Source organism: Podarcis pityusensis, assembly GCF_964106645.2.
Source record: "Podarcis pityusensis genome assembly, chromosome: 3".
NCBI classification, from domain to species: domain Eukaryota; kingdom Metazoa; phylum Chordata; class Lepidosauria; order Squamata; family Lacertidae; genus Podarcis; species Podarcis pityusensis.
Window position 1 is genome coordinate 3,715,697 of NC_138026.1, and position 13,823 is coordinate 3,729,519.

Below are 13,823 nucleotides of genomic sequence, written 5' to 3' on the forward strand. Positions count from 1 at the left end.
CTTTTCCTGCAAGCCAATCAGTTGTTGCATTCTAGGATCCTACTTGCCTATTGTTCTAGGATCCAAGCTTAGTGCATAACAGTAGCTAAAACAGAAAGTGCCAGTCAAATAAGGGAGTTCCTTAACGGTTGCATCATCACAGGAACAAAGGTGCTAGCTCTAGTAGGCAGACACATGACTTCAGAAGGGGGGAGAACCAAGGAAAGAATCTCATATGTTGATCTCAAAGTGTATTGCAGGCTACTAGGAAAGAAGGCAGTAGATACCTGGGTCCCAAAATACAGGGCTTTTAAATAGAAGCTTTGCATTCAACAACTTGTTTCCCTGTTAACGCACTTAGTCTTACAATGCCATTGGAGCACAAAAATATGTTTACAATGCTGCATGTTCCATCAGACATATTCATTGCTCAGCAATCTGCTTGCTTCTCTTAAAAAAAAATTTCCTGACAAACAATCATTGAATCACCCTCACATCTGCCAAGCTCAAATAAATGAAACCAGTGATGATATTACCATTTGGCTGACACATTTGTTTTGACGTTATAAAAGAGCATCCTTATTTCCCCCCCTCTTCCTTCATAAGCTCTGCCTCCCCTCCTTCTCTGAAACAATAATGTGTTCCTGCAAATACTGCAAAAGATCAAAAGCTGTTCAGATCATATTTACAGTACTAAAGGCACAATGAATGTCCCTGTAAATGACATGTAAATTACCGAACGATGATTTAACTTCAGTCAGGTTTTGCAGATGAATTGAAGGACCTTAATTCCACTTTAGCTTAGAGATCTGATTATTCTGCTGCTTGTAAGAAATCAGCTTTAATCCTCTTTTAAATGTCATTCAACAGGTTCTTACTGCTCAAAAGATGCAAATGAATTTTCCTTTACAATATCTTTTCTCTTTCGTTTTTCTTCCACAGGACATTCTTAGAAATAATTTAGATCTGGAGTATCAAAATGATAGCTATTCTGGATTAGACAGTTTAAAAGAAATACTAGGAAAGATCTCTATTAGTATTTTAGACACTTTGGTTGAGCTCAGGTACGACTGCTTCTTGAAGGCTTTGGTCCTATAACTACTTGGGAATAGGCCCCATTGAACACATTGCTGAGTAGATGTGTGCATGACTGCTCTTTATGGGAGGCCTAGATTGAACCAAATTTATGCAGCCTGGTGCCCTGATAGTATTACATACAACAAATCCCAGAATCCCTGATTGAGACCGATGAATGCTGTAGCCCAAACATCTGGAGGACATCTGATTGAGGAAGCCTGGATGAAACTCTCCAGAATCTCCAGTTCTGTGATCACATGCAATAAATTTTACAAAAACATCTCCACCCCCGCCCCGTTGCTTAAAAGCAGTGGACTGGTCTTACCACCCTAGTGTTTTTGCTCAAGGATCCACCTCCAGGTCTGCCTGCCTATTGAAGTCCCTGCCACCTACCCACATCCTGGCTTCACTGACCATTCTGTCTGCAAACATGTAACTTGTTGCACATCACACTCTGGGATGAGGGTGTGTAAAATTTGTATAAAGCAGCCCCTTACTTTGCACAAGTGTCTTATCACTGTTACCAACCCGGTCTCAAGTTTCATTTCCATTCCATATTTATTCTTTGTGATTTATGTCATATTTAATTTGGAATGTGGCGTTGTTGTTTATGTTTTTCTCCTATATAGACTTGGGAAAGAGAATGGACCACAAACAGTTTGGGTGGTTACTAATGTATGGTAGAAGCAGGAGGACTGGAAGCCAGGAAGAGGGATAAGGAGCTAGCTGTATACTGCAGGGGTCAGCAACCTTTTTCAGCCATGAGCTGGTCCACTGTCCCTCAGACTATATTTGGGGGGGGGGGGGAATGAATGAATTCCTATGCCCCACAAATAACCCAGAGATGCATTTTAAATAAAAGCACACATTCTACTCATGTAAAAACATGCTGATTCCCAGACAGTCCGCGGGCCAGATTGAGAAGGCGATTGAGACGCATCTGGCCCCCCGGGCCTTAGGTTGCCTATACCTGGTTTTGGAAGGAATGCTATCATAGGTTTTATTATTTCTATGTTTTGTCATCCCTAGTCTCTCTGTCCCATATATCATACTCTCACTTACATCTGCAGTTGCATAGGAATACTGCGGTTGGCATACAGACAAGCACAGGGGGAGTTTGTTGTGTCCTGTTGATCATACACCTAAAATATATAGGAGTATGAAGAACCCTGTGAAGGCAGCTCCACGCCTTATACATCAAACATGATTGTTACAGCATTGTTGCCTACTAGTGTCCTCTCCAGCTAATGCAAAAAGTGTACATTATCGTACACATGTTTGGGAGCCCTGGTTGAGCCAAGTCCTTGTGCACAGATATTTAAGGATGCATAACTCTCATCCACACTCCACATGTTTGTTGTGTAAAATACTGGTGTAACACTGATGTATACACAACAGTTGTGTTGGGTTTGATTTGATTTAATGGATTTATTATATTTTTATGCCCCTTTTCATTAAAATGAATCCCAAAGCAGTTTACAAACAATAAGTAATCATAATAATAATATGGAACATCACAAATACAACATAAATCGTACAGAATAAATAACAAATCATCAGTGAAATAATTACAATCTATAAAACACTATTAACTAAACCACAATTTAAAATACGCTAAACATCGCAATTAAGGCAAAGTCATATTATATGATTAACAAATCAATTCCGAAGTTATAATCCATAAAACAAAATAATAACATTAACAAAATAGCAGCCAATATAAACTAAGCATTGGTAAGTTCATACATGCACTCTCCACACTCCATGACTCATAATCTTTCTCTCCATTCAGTTCATCAGAATACACATACACCTAATGCCCATGGCAATAACTCCCTTCTGATGGGTCCTCAGGCTGGGGGTGGAGCAGCACAGGTGAAATCAACCCCCCCCCCCCTGATGGTAAACAAGTCTCTCTCATCTCACAGTTCTTCCTCTGGAAACAGCATCCTTATGGAGGCTCCTAGGACAGGAAGGTGGAAAAAGCCATTACCTGCTGGACAACATGGAGCCTCTCTCCCCTTACATTTGTTTGCCACAATTTCATTGCAGTGACTTTCATTTTGCTTCCTTATGTTAAGGAAAAGCTGCCACTGAGAAGAAACACAAAGCATTAAACAGAGCAGACACATTCTCTATGCGTAGCCTCACAGTAATTCTGTTGTATTGCCTTGTGTGCAATACACTAAACAATTATTAATCCAGTTCTCTGCCTTGTTCTGTTTTCTTCTTCGGTTTAGGGTTCAACTAATTCATAAAATAAGTTTTAGATTATCTGCTCAGCCAACTAAAGCTAGAACTGTATACAAATTCTAAAATTAATTTACTTGAGAAATTTAGGTAAGCATTTCATGAGCCATCATATGTCCCAGTTACATAATTTAACATACACTAGGCTTAACTTTTCTTCAATTTGTTCCTCTTGTAAATAGAATAGCTGATGACACACAGCTGTGTTTTGAGGCAAGTTGTCACTGAGGTGTTAAAAATCAATGGCTGGGCCCTGCCCCTTCAGACTGCAGGTGGAAGGCTCACATGATAGGATGTCCCAAAACCAAAAATTTCTTCACATATAAAACTAACATGTTAAAGAGATTTATCCAAAAAAATGCCAAATTTTTATGAGCAGGGAACAACTGTGTGTGAAAGAGCTTTTTAAAAAAGTGGCATAATCTGTTTTACCACATGAGTGAGGATGAGGCCTAAGTCTTCCAGGAGGATTGAAGTTTCCAGGAGAAGAGAATAACATGCAAAAAAGAAGCCTAAAATGTTGCAAGCAAATAAAACCAGTGCTTATTGAAAATGCATTCATTGTTTCTTTTTTCTTTTTCTTTCCCCTTAAATTTCAAGGCAAGTCTTAAAAATTTAAAATGACTGTGTACAAATCTTATTAGCCAAACCCGTATTTGGCCTGATGCTTTCAGTTTGATATGATGTGACCCGAATTTCTGCCCTAATGTAACTCTCTTATCTAGTCCTCATCCAAGCATTCCCATGGGTAGCAGGGCTTAACGCTTTGAATATGAGAAAAGAGTTTCTGGCTTTTGAGAAGGGAAGAAAAGCACAACAGTGTGATTGAAAAAGCTTTATGTGTGGTGCAGGGTTTATTCCTGCATTCTCAAATAAAACTGAACATGGGAGCAACATCTGAGAATAAAACTTCTCCCCTCCCCATCTATCAGATATTTGGAAATAAATCCAGTAGATTAAACGCAGCAGCTATGACATGAAAAGAAAGGTCTGCATTCTTGAAAAGCAAGGGCTTTTCACCTCATCAAAACCCTCGAATTTTATCTTTCCTCTTGCTGGCCCCAAACCGGCACCTAAAGCAGGGTAGCCTTGCAACAGAGGAACTAGCCTTGCTGTAGGGGCAGAGCCTCAAGGCTGGCCCTAACATCATGCAGGGTGTGGTGACCTGCCTTAGGCAGCAAATTTTGAGGTCCCTTTAAAGGCTGCAAAATTGTCAGTCACTTAACTTTGCATGCTGTAAACTGATTGCCTGGGAAAGCTGAAAGGCAATGAAGGGAATGGATAGGTTTCCCATGTCTCTCTTATACTCCCTCCTTTCCTTCTATGACTCAACATGAACAGACATCACAGGTCATCCACCAGTTTTCAGATTCACGACTTTTGGGCTGCCTTTACCCACATGAACAGAAAATGTGGCCCAGGCAGTGCACATATGAAACTTTCCTACAAGTTTGATCAATGCCTGGATGGGTGGCTGCTTGCTAGGAGTGTGCATTTGTTTAGGGACAAATGGACAACTGAACCAAATGGAGTCTATCCAGTTCAGTTCAGTTTGTGGTACAATTAATGTTTAGAGGAATAAACTGTCATGAATGAACATCTAGTCTGGGACTCCTGTTCATGTGCATTTGTTCAATTGGTGGCATTCAAGGACAGATAAGTAGATGACCTGTCTGCAGCAGGAGCCAAGTCAGCTCTGGCAGAAGGAGACTTCAGTGGCGCGACATTCACCACTCCAGAATGCCTCTGAACATTCACCACAAAAAATGAAGCATTCTGAGGAAAGCAAGATGGCAGCCATCAAGAGAGCTGCTACATAATGTCTCATCTCCTGTGAAAATGTTGTTTTAAGAAAATAAAAAGGATCTTATGGCTTGGTTGCCTTTCAATTCATGGCTGATATTAAACTTACCTGCAGATTTGAATTGATGTGGGCATAGTTTTATAGATTCATGAAATTAAAAAGGAAGAAAAGACCATGTACTCCAAAACCCTCTTCTATGACCTGCCTGCTCCCAAGTGCTCCATCCTTCAGCCTACACTACATAGCAACCATAATAAGCCAGAATAGAATAGAATAATGTTGCGGAATGGTGAAACCCCAAAATATTGGTTGTCTGTATTCTTGCCCCATTTCTCTCTCACCTCTCTCCCCACATAAGACACTGACCAAACTGACCTAGGGAGACATTCCTCCTCAATTCCCAAAATATACAAACTAGCATCACCCAGTCTTCCAAAAGAAAATGTTAGAGTGTAACTCTATCCTGCCCACTCTCTAATGCATGCCAGTCCTTGCTGCCCCAGAGGGAATGTCCCCACACACATTGGAGGAAGGAGACTTTTCGTGACTCCAGCTGTCCACAGCTGAAGCTCCAACATGGAAGATATCCTTACTGATTAATTTTGCCTTTAAGCAAACTCCCATTTCTCTGTTAAGGAGGCTGTGAAATTCTTGAACCAGTGCCTGGAGGCAGCTTTGGTGTGAATGAAGGCAAGCAAGCTAAAACTTCATCCAGACAAGATGGGGGTGTTGTGAGGGAGGTGAATTGTCAACTCTGGATGGAGGCTCATGACCCTTCTTGGATAAGGTTGCAGTCCCACTGAAGTAAACAGTTTCAGAGTTCTCCTGGATTCAGCATAGTGGTCAGGAGTGCATTTTTCCATTTAGAATGGCGTTGTTGTTTTTGTTGTTGTTGTTGTTGTTGTTGTTATATTAATTGAATTTATATACCACTCTATACCTGGAGGTCTCAGGGCAGTTCACAGAATGATGCCAACCATGACCCTATCTGAATAGAGCAGACCTAACCTCATTTACAAGGATGCGGGTGGCGCTGTGGGTTAAACCACAGAGCCTAGGACTTGCTGATCAGAAGGTCGGCGGTTCGAATCCCCGTGACGGAGTGAGCTCCCGTTGCTCGGTCCCTGCTCCTGCCAACCTAGCAGTTCGAAAGCACGTCAAAGTGCAAGTAGATAAATAGGTACCACTCCGGCGGGAAGGTAAACGGCGTTTCCGTGTGCTGCTCTGGTTTGCCAGAAGTGGCTTAGTCGTGCTGGCCACATGACCCGGAAGCTGTACGCCGGCTCCCTTGGCCAATAAAGCTAGATGAGCGCTGCAACCCCAGAGTTGGTCACGACTAGACCTAATGGTCAGGGGTCCCTTTACCTTTACCTTTAACCTCATTTACTAGTGACATAGAATGTAGTAGTGACATTCAAGTTGGACTACTCTAGTACACTCTTTGTGAGATTGCCATTGAAGACCATTCAGAAACATGCAGTGATGCAAAATGCCTCAGTCTAGTTATTGGTGGGATGTTCTGACTCTTAAACTTGTACCAGTTACTGGTACCATCTTTGATTCTAAGGACTGTTCTGCTGTCTGAGGCTTGGTTGGTTGGCTGGCTGGCTGGCATCCAACAGAGGTGTGTGCCTTTGCAGGTAAAGTCAAACTGTTGGACTGCTGTGGCTGTAGAAACTGATATGGGAGATACATGTTTTGTTGCAGCTGGGACAGATAAAGGTGTCTAGTTGTGCTGATGCAAATGCACCATGGCATTTATTCTCTCTGTGCTGCTCCTGATGATCATTCCTCCTCTGGTCACTGCTATGGATACATGACCTGCTTTCTGTCTCCAGGCACTGTGGTTGTCTGTAAGGGATTCCCACATGGCAGGAGTGATGTTGCTGGCCTTCATATCATGTTTGCAGACATCTTTGTAAGGATAGTTGGTCTGCCAACGGGCCTGGTGAGTGTTAATATGCCCCATATTCCATATTTCATCTCCCCATGGTACTGTGGTTTGGAGCTAAATATCTCATCACAGTGGTACCCCAGTTTATTAACTTAATCCGTTCCAGAAGTCCGTTCTTAAACCAAAGCCATCCTTAAACCAAGGTGTTCTTTCCCTAATGAGGCCTCCTGACACTGGTGCCCTTCCACCGTTCGGCTTCCATTCATAGACCAAGGTAAAGTTCGCTAACTGGAACACTAATTTCGGTTTTGCAGAGTTCACATACTGAATAGTTCATAAACAGGGCTGTTCTTAAACCGAGGTATCATTGTACATGTTTCAGTTGATTAGATTTGAATGGATTTGTGCACATCTGATCAAGGCCATGTAAAGGTAAAGGGACCCCTGACCATTAGGTCCAGTCGTGACCGACTCTGGGGTTGTGGCACTCATCTCACTTTATTGGCCAAGGGAGCCAGCGTACAGCTTCCGGGTCATGTGGCCAGCATGACTAAGCCACTTCTGGCAAACCAGAGCAGTGCACAGAAACGCCGTTTACCTTCCCGCTGGAGCGGTACCTATTTATCTACTTGCACTTTGATGTGCTTTCGAATTGCTAGGTTGGCAGGAGCAGGGACCAAGCAATGGGAGCTCACCCCGTGACGGGGATTCAAACCGCCGACCTTCTGATTGGCAAGTCCTAGGCTCTGTGGTTTAACCCACAGAGCCACCCGCATCCCTTGTAATACAATACAAAGCCATGTAGTGGCAGTATTATTTATAGCTCTCTGGAGTTTTAGACATGGGACATTTCCAGCTCTACCTGGGAATGCCAGGGACTGATCCCAAGACGTTCTGAATGCAAAGCATGAGCTATGGCCCTTCCCAGTATCAAAGATCCCTGGAATCAGAACAGGTTATTTTTTAGATCATGGCTACTCAAGTTCCATACATGTTGTCCCCAGAGGTGGATTTAGGGCACCATGACCAGTTTTCACACACACAGGGCACAGGGGCCAAAGGGACACCTTCCTACCTCCTTCCTAAAGCCTATTTAGCACTTCCCCAACTTTGGGAAGGAGGGGGAGGGCTCTAGGACCCTGCAAGAGCCTTGCACCTCCTTCCCAAACCTGACACCTTCCATATCTGGCTTTGGGAAGGCAGTTTTAGGCTGGGGCCAGGCAGTGAAATTTTGGCTGTCAAATTTTGGCCTTGCACAGGGCACCATATTACCAAAGTTGCTGTTCCTAATTAAGCAAGTGCACAGCAAAATGAAATATGCCAACTCTTCCATTAATTAAATGGCAACATCAGCTTGAGAAACTAACATAGAAGAATTTGTTGCAATAACCCATTGCTTGAAACAACTCAGTGTTCTTATATGACTGCTGGAAAGGGACGAGATAAAATCAGAGACTAGGAAGATGACCTAACCTGAAGCACTGAAATGGTGGGACATCAGCCAAACCCCCTAACGGGTTCAGCCACTACTTTACCCATTTAGCCTCACTGTCTCCCTGAGCAACTATTACAGCATCCCTACCATTAAAAGGAGCCAGACTGCTATAGGAAACACCCAATTCCCATTAATGCTTTTTGTTTTACTTGAAAAGGCCCTTTGATATTTCTATGCCATCAGTCAGCAACCAGCTCCTTTTTTTCAACCTCCTCCCTCTGGATGCATGGGATATTAATATGATCCCTGTAACAAGCAGCAGAAGAAATAAAACATCTAGGTAAATACTGCAAATGAGATTAAAACTCTTAGCTTTCTGATCTAACCCTGTGACATAGAGTTTCTAGCAAATTAAACCAAATGTACAAGTATTTAATGACTAATCCTTTTAAGTATTTTAATGCCCAAATGAAGATTTCTTGGGGGGAGAGAGAAAGCATATGTGGTTTCCGTTAGAGCTTGCCTGCAGGCGTAGGATTGAACAGATTGCATCTCTCTCTCTCTCTCTTAATTAATATTTCACTTCTTTTGTTTTTTCGCGGGCAGGCACCACGTGGTTGTTTGGTCCTGAATGGACAGCTCCCTGTTGAAGCATTGCTGAAAGACAAGGGACCTTGTTGGAAGGGGCCATGATGTTTGATAAACCAATAACTCTTTGGAGGAAGGAGATGGGGGGATTGCAGAGCAGGGAGGGAGAGGGTGTGGGATTACTCCAACTAACAGGCTGCTCCTGTTACAGAAAATAAAAGAAAGGGATGCCAGGCAGGCTTGCATCCTTTTTTCATGCTCTTATTGCAAACATTCAACCTAGCTCAGGGGTTGTTTGAAGACAATAAAGGAGGGTACCTTTTAGATTTGGGGAAACATCCTGCAGGAAAACAAGTGATACTTCAATGACTTAGAGTCATTCTGCTCCAGAATAATTAAAATTTAAAGCAAGGACAAAGAGATTGTTGGTAACTGTTTCTCAACCCCAAGCAGCTTACGATTTACATTTCAGCAGAGGAGGAAACACCAGTGTAAGCAGAAGGTGGTGGGAGCAAGGATAGTGGGGGGGGGGGGAGGAATATGCACAAATTCAAGTTCAGTGGGGAGTGAAGAGAAAGATATTATGCACAAAAAAAACCTTTATAAAACAGGTGGGTATTGAGGAAGGATTTGAAGGAAGAGAGCGGAGAGATATAATCCATCATCTCCCACCCCAATTAATTATATAAATAAAAATCAGCCTTTAGATTTGCTGTACATTACAAAAAGTTAGGATTCCAGGTGGAGAAGTCAAAGTTGGAAACTGAACTGTTAGAACCTAAGACTAAAGTACTTTCAAAGATGTATAATTTGTTGCTGAAATGGAACACACAAGACGAAATGGTCAAATCGGTAATGATAAAATGGGCACAGGATATTGGGCATAATATTATGTTTGAAGACTGGGAAAGGTTATGGACCTCTGGGCTGAACTTCACTGCATGTAATGCTTTGAAGGAAAATGTAATGAAAATGATATATAGATGGTACATGACCCCAGTTAAATTGGCCAAAATATACCATTCGTCTGACAATAAATGTTGGAAATGTAAGGAAAATGAAGGAACTTTTTTTCACCTCTGGTGGACTTGCCCGAGAGTGAAGGCCTTTTGGGAGATGATATATAATGAGTTAAAAAAGGTGTTTAGGTACACCTTTACTAAGAAACCGGAGGCCTTCCTCTTGGGCATTGTCGGCCAGAGTGTGTTAAAGAAGGACAGAACATTTTTCATGTATGCAACAACGGCAGCAAGGATACTGATTGCTAAGAACTGGAAAACTCAAAACCTACCTACGCTGGAAGAATGGCAGATGCAGCTGATGGATTATATGCAATTAGCTGAGATGACCGGCAGAATTCGAGACTTGGGAGAAGAGAGGATGGAAGAAGACTGGAAGAAATTCAAGATTTATCTGCAAAAGTATTGTAATTTGGCTGAATGTTGATTGGGATGTCAGAGTAGAAGTAATTGTCTACCACTAAATTAGACTTAAGTTTTAAACTATACGCTAATGATTAAATCCAAGATTATGAACAAAATGATAATTTGTTTGGAAATAATTTTTTAACGATGTAAGTGTGTGCGGGAGGCGTGGGGGAGTCCAAAGTAATGATGAAAAGATGTCAAATAATTAATGTTATTTGTTTAAATATGTTTATGTATTGAAAAACTTGAATAAATATATATTAAAAAAAAAAAATAGATTTGCTGTACATTACTCACAATGACTCATCCCTAATAACCTTGGGGATTCAAATGTACATCCCAGCCCTAAGCACATATTCTTGGAAGTAAATTCCACTGGAAGTGATGGGGTTACTTCCCTGTAAGTGTGTTTGGGTTCAAGCTGATAGGGTCACTGCTAGCATGTTGCTGATATAGTAAGGCATAAATTAAGGCACGGGTCTTCTCAGTTAAGCTTGAATCAGTACCACTAACTTCAGTAGAATTAGCATGTACATAAATGACCACAGCTTCCTGCGTGGGTAGACTATGGACAGAGCCACTCAGTGGAAATCAATTGTTGTTGATTGAAATAGGGATTGAGGTTTGGAAACAAAGTGCTGATAAATATTCTGACGTTCCGATGCCCTGAAATATAACAGCATTGAGAATATTCATGGAGTTACTTTGATTTTTATCAGCTAACGTAAATCTCAGGTTTTGAAAATAGCCCTGATTCTAATTCTGAGTTTTATGGTCACATTCCTGAACACATTTGACTTGAATGATGCCCTGTTGAAAGTAAAGATGCATTGTGTGGGTGGCTTCCTATTGTTACTGGCTTGATTTAGGAAATGCAATTTTATGCTTAAATTAATTACTTAGTGATGCCAAAGACTGCAGAGTGAGCTCATATTTACAGCCTTTCAGACAAGATTGCAGATCTCAACATCCTGTAAATAACTAATGCTTTCAGATTAGGGTTCCAAAGTCATCCTTTTCTTCAGCTGCCATTTTAAGGAGTGGTGATAGGTTCACTCAGAATGTCTTCACAGTGGTTGCTGTTTGCAAACAATAATATGTTTTATTTTCCTGTTATGCACTGATCTATACAGAACCTGGGAAATGGTACTGCTGAAAATCCTGAAAGGATCTTTCTGGGTGACTTCACACTATATCTTTTAAAGCAAGTTTTAAGATCAAGAACCAAACTATACATTATATGCAATCTCATATAATGAGGGGGAAAAACTCTCTTTTTTCTACAGGAGAAGACATTTAGGAGTAATTTGGAGCAGAAAAACAGTGGGCCGGGAAAGTGTTAGGGCACTTCCGGATAGAGGTTTGTTTTGGTATTGGTGCTACTCACGCATGCTTATTTTTCACACCATTGACATGATGTCATTGTCATCAAAATTCCAGCCCATTTTCTCTCCTTGTTTTTTACATTTAATCCAGATTTCCTCTTACTGGAGAAAATCCATTAAGTAAAATAAAAACAAAAACCATTACACACCCAAAGTCATAATTATTAATTAACTTCTTTTAAAAAGAAAATAAATGGACATTGATGTCACCTCCCACCTCCAAATTAAAATAGCATAAGCCAGTTTTGCTCATTGTGAGACATGATAACGAAGGGTTCATAACACTTGCTGTTGCATACTTCCTGCACAATTTTTAAAGAAGAAATTCCTGTATGCATGTCCAGAACAAGAAAAGTTAACTAAAGGTGTGGAAGTAGTGACTGAGAGGAACATAACACAGAAACATTCCATCAAGGACCGCCCACTGTTGTGGTTGGGAAGCAGTGGAATATCTATTTTAAAACAAAAACAAAAACCTATGACTAATACAGGAGTGGTGGGTAGCTGCATGCCCATTGGGCACACAGAAAAAAATCAAACCTGAATGACCCACTTGCAGCATTAAACCCCCATGTGGAGGCACCCTGAAACAGTTTCCCTCCACCACTTCTGCACTTTTATATTCTCCTGAAGGGAATGAGGCAATTAAAGTTTATATACTTCTCCTGAAGGGAATGAGGCAATTAAAGATGCAAGTGCATGTATCATGTAGTTTGGTCCTTACTTGATGGCAAACCCAAATTTTGCTCTGTGCTGTCCTGTGTGAAATGGCCCCAAATGCTTAAAAACCCATTCCTTTAATGTGAGCAGTCATTGCTTTGCCATTTACTCTTTCATTTAAAACACAATGAAAATTCAAACATTTGCTCAGGGCCTCAGCTCAAGCCTAGTGCATTCAACTGAAGAGGCTCTGACTTTGGGCCAAACCCTTCAGGCCTCAAGAGTTCCAGAGTTCTAGGGCTTTGACCCTTCAACCTCCACCCAGGTCAAGGACTCCAATAGGGTCAGGAAGACAACTAGCTTAAGCAGGGATTACTAGGTTTGCAGAATTGAATTCATAGTTTGTACTATCAGCAGGACCGTAATGAATCTCTATTGGCTGTTGCCAAAAGTTTAGAAATAACCTCTTCTTCATCTAACTGTTTTTTTAAGAAAGGAAAGCGTAAGAAGGAAAAACTCATTTCAGAATCAAACCTTGTGGATTTAAAAAATAAAACAAACTTACCACTACCCTCTCATTGCTGGGTTGCTGAGGACATTATTTTGTTTTCCATATAAATTTTACTTGTTAATTTTTAAGGGATAATTATGGGAGGGGAAAACCTTGATTTTATCCATGAGCTGTTACAATCAATGGGGAAATTAAATTATGTTTTTAAAACATAAATACATATTCCCTGATGGACTCCAGTGTCTCTGAAGTAGCTGGCTTCAGTCTGGGGAATGCAACATATGCATTTTAATAGCAGAAAGGCATGAATTCTGAATCAGTCAAGGAAAAATATATATTCAGTGGTTCCTTTGCATCCATCCTGGATTCTTGGGTCAATAAAGCCTTATGTTTCAAGCCCATGAATAAATATGTGTTCAATTTTATTTTATTTTTACAAAAAAAAACCCACCTTAATCATAAAATTTATTCAAGCTGTTCATACTCTTGAGAAAATAGTGGCTTAAAAACATTAATAGCATTAGACTGACACATGAAGAGTGTTACTAGTAAAGCATAGGCCTACAACTGGAAGAACAAAAGCAAGTCAAAATACTTATTTGTATGATACATTAGAATGATTATCCAAAATCTAGCAGATGTTGACATTCACATCAATGATCACCGACTTATTTCACTACAAAAAAGAGTTGACACTAAGAGGACTCATAAGCTAAGGACCCAAATCTTTGACATGAATTATTTTCACATTTGTGCTATAGTCTTATGTTATTTAAACATACCATGGTGGTGCTGTGTGTTTAATTAGAGAAG